This window comes from Lepisma saccharinum, chromosome 18 (genome assembly GCF_977018435.1).
Source record: "Lepisma saccharinum chromosome 18, izLepSacc3.1, whole genome shotgun sequence".
Lineage (NCBI taxonomy): Eukaryota > Metazoa > Arthropoda > Insecta > Zygentoma > Lepismatidae > Lepisma > Lepisma saccharinum.
In genome coordinates, this window is record NC_139246.1 from 39563550 (window position 1) to 39567071 (window position 3522).

The following is a 3522-nucleotide window of genomic DNA, read 5'->3' on the forward strand; positions in this document are numbered from 1 at the left end:
GGCTGCGAAATGCCCAGCTTTATCTGCGAAGTGGGCAAATATCCCGAGAAGATAAGCGCCTGGCGCCAGCTTGCGTTTGCTCTTCAGCCAGTTTTAGTTATGGGTAGGTTTAGCGATAGATGTGGACTTTGTTTTTTGTGGTCAACCTTGACATAACTCTGTATTCGTAGTTTCAAGAACGGCATGTTATAGGAAAATGACCAGTGCTGGACAAAAACAGTATAATAAAGCAGGCCCGTACCCAGAATATTTTTGAGGGAAGGTGAGTTGATGTTGGTGTTATAAGTCCACTGAACCTCCAGTTTAAAGTGGGACCCGAGCCACTATGTGCCTCCACCAGGTATCGAACCCGTTACCGCTTGATTAAATGTTTTATTAAGTGTTAGATTTTATTTAATTCTTGCTTTCTATTAATAATGATCAATAAGATATCATACTTATATTAGTCTTAAATTCGTATTTTATCTTTATTTTGTATGTGATGATTGATTGATTGATTGATTTAGTTTATTTTACTTCGCGTTTTGTGCCTCTTGCCTAAATTGCGAGGATGGGGATGAGTGATGAAATTATGAAATTGATGAACGGACATTCACAAATAACATTTAAATATTTCATAATTCGAGGTTGGACCATGGCCACCATGGCCCCTCCCCTGGGTACGATCATAAAGCAACAGCCCGTATTCCACGGAGCTAGATTTTCTACTTGATCGGCTTTCTGGCAACTGGACTAGGTATTAGGCTAAAAAATTGTACTCGCTTGAAAGCTGGGTTTGGCAACTAGAACGTGTTCTATTTCGCCACTGTCTTCTTGGCTCCATTCTGGGAGCAGTCGTTCGGAGCACACTTTAATTCACTTCAATGAACCGTAGACAAGGACACAGAATACGGCCGCAATGCACTTTTCTATAGGGCTCAACCGATGCCGATGCCGATGTATGGGAACGTATCGATTGGAATTCATCTATCAATACCAGCCGATACTTTCCCGGCATTTTGGGCTTTAATGGGACCCGCAAAAATGCCACGTGACAGTTTTGCGGAGTCTAATTATTCTGGAAATTATGTAAAATCCAAACTTTCTTTATATAATGCAACCAATTTTGACCGAAAAACTATATTTTATGATTACATAATATCTACTTTAATATTCTGAAGCAATTCTTGAATAGTCTAAGCAAATTTATTGGTTAATCCATCCATACAATACTTACATACTAATATTGATCAATATTTTGAACAACTTTTTAATTATTGCAATTTTCAAGTATCGGTATCGGTGGGAATCGGTATCGGTATCGGTTCAAAGTGGTATCGACCCAGCCCTACTTATTTATGCGTCATTTGTGTCCAACGTGCAGTTCGACCAACATTACTCGATTATTTTAAAGTAGAATGCTCTTCTACTTTGTGTAATTACTCTTTAATTTTGCTTAGTGAAAGTGTAAACTTTCCTAATAAATCTTACAAAATGTTAATGCTGGTATTTTCTTCCACACTTTTTCACGTAACAGCTCTAGAACACTTTTGTAGTATTGCTTATTGACTGTCTGCCCCTGAGGAGCATATTCCTGGTACACAATACCGGTACTATCAAAAAAAACTACTAACTTTGCTTTGTCTTCCAATTTCTTTCAGGTCCATCTCAAAGTTATCCCTCCATCTTCGTCGATAAAATGAGCAATGAGCTAATCCAAATTGTGGGGCATAAATTATACAGTGCCGCTAAATTCGTCGACTTCCATTCTTTTGAAGAATCAATACAGTTCGATTCATTTGAGGAATCAAAAACAGATCTATTCAGTTAAAATAAAATACACTTCAATAAATAATTAGTTTGTTCAATTCTTTCGTACGATAGAATATTTTCAACGACAGCTAGGAATAGACAGGTGGTATTAGTACAATCGGTGGCGATGATAAGAAGCAAATTGTCCACAGCTGTTTTCGTTCCTTCTAAATTCTGCTTCCTATTTCCCGTTTTTCACTGTAGGGATGATAATGAAATATTTGATTAATGTAATGAGTATAATGGTCTAAAGCTAACATCATATTTAATTTTGGATTTGTAACTAAATTTCACAAGTGATCTCCAAACAAAACACATAAGTCAAATTCCTTGTACTTTGGGATTACGTATTACAGGTTAAAGAGTGAAAGTTATTTATTTTCCATTTACGACAACATATATGCAGGGTGACCTTGTTCCAAAGGCTTCCTGCAGAGCTCTTATCGCACTCAATGCTGCTTTTCCTTTTTCTCCTTAATCTTTTGCCACAAATAATAATTAGAGAGATATTGAAAGGCGTGTAAAACATGAAAATGTTTAATGGGGCAAGTACTGAGAAGATGAATTAGTGGGAATTTTCCGCTAAAGCAGCAACAGGAGATAGAAGGAGAGAGAGAAAGAGAGAGGCAGAGAAAAAGAGAGAGAGAAAGGGAGAGAGAAAGAGAGAGGGAGAGAAGGAGAGAGAGAGATAGAGACAAATGCAGGAAGTAATAAAGAGGACAACAAGGATGGAAATGGGAAATAATGCAGATGCAGAGACTGAAGGAGACATGACATACAATAAGTAACAAAGGGGTTGACCCAATTGTCATCCTCACATCCACGTAGTACACCCTGGACTTAATTTTGCAGATTACGAGGCTCTGGCGTCTCGACCTATGGCCAGTATAATCCGTGTAGGACTGTGTGTATGTTGTCCTGTGTGCTGAGTGCACCTTTACAGCCTCAGCTTCTAACACAAGTAAGAATATTTTAGTTCTCCGACAGTTACTGTGTATGTTATATTAGTTTTATTTTAGATGTTAAGGGGCTGGACCTCGTATAATGTGATAGGTGCAAAATAGCCTAAGTGCTGACGCACTCAAAATTTCAAATTCAATCTATCAATCAATCAACAAGTAACAAAGATGAATAAAAGGAAAAGGGAGAGAGAGAGAGAGAGAGAGAGAGAGACTGAGCAGAGACTCAGAGAAAACTCAGACAATAGCATCTGTTTCAAAGCTAAGATTTGTTGATCTGGTAAGCCAACTCAAAAACTGGGCAAGACGGAGTATATGACGAGTTTGTCCTGTCCGTTTGCTTACAGAATCCAGCAATCTGGAGTATTGTATTTACAGCAAGTTTACCCATTGTTATTTACAGCAAATTGGCACTTGTGGACATAGGCATTCATCTTAAGGCAAGGAAAGATTATTCTTCCATTTTCCACTTTCTAATGAATTTAGTTCCTCCATTTATTATATTCTTCACATATATTTTCCCCTATTTTTATCTCATTTTGTATCTCATATTTCCCCCGTTTCTATTCTTCTATTCTGTGATTTCTTCACTTTCATTGCATTACTGTCTTTCTTCCTTAATCAGTGTCCTGAAGAACTGTTTTTCTCCAGTTTTCTTTTCCGCTTTTCTACCCCTTCCCTCTCTTTTCTTCTCATGTGCATTGTCAGTGTCGCAACGGTTTTCACATTAACATTTGCGACAAATTTTAGTGTTTTTGGTTTCCCACAGTTA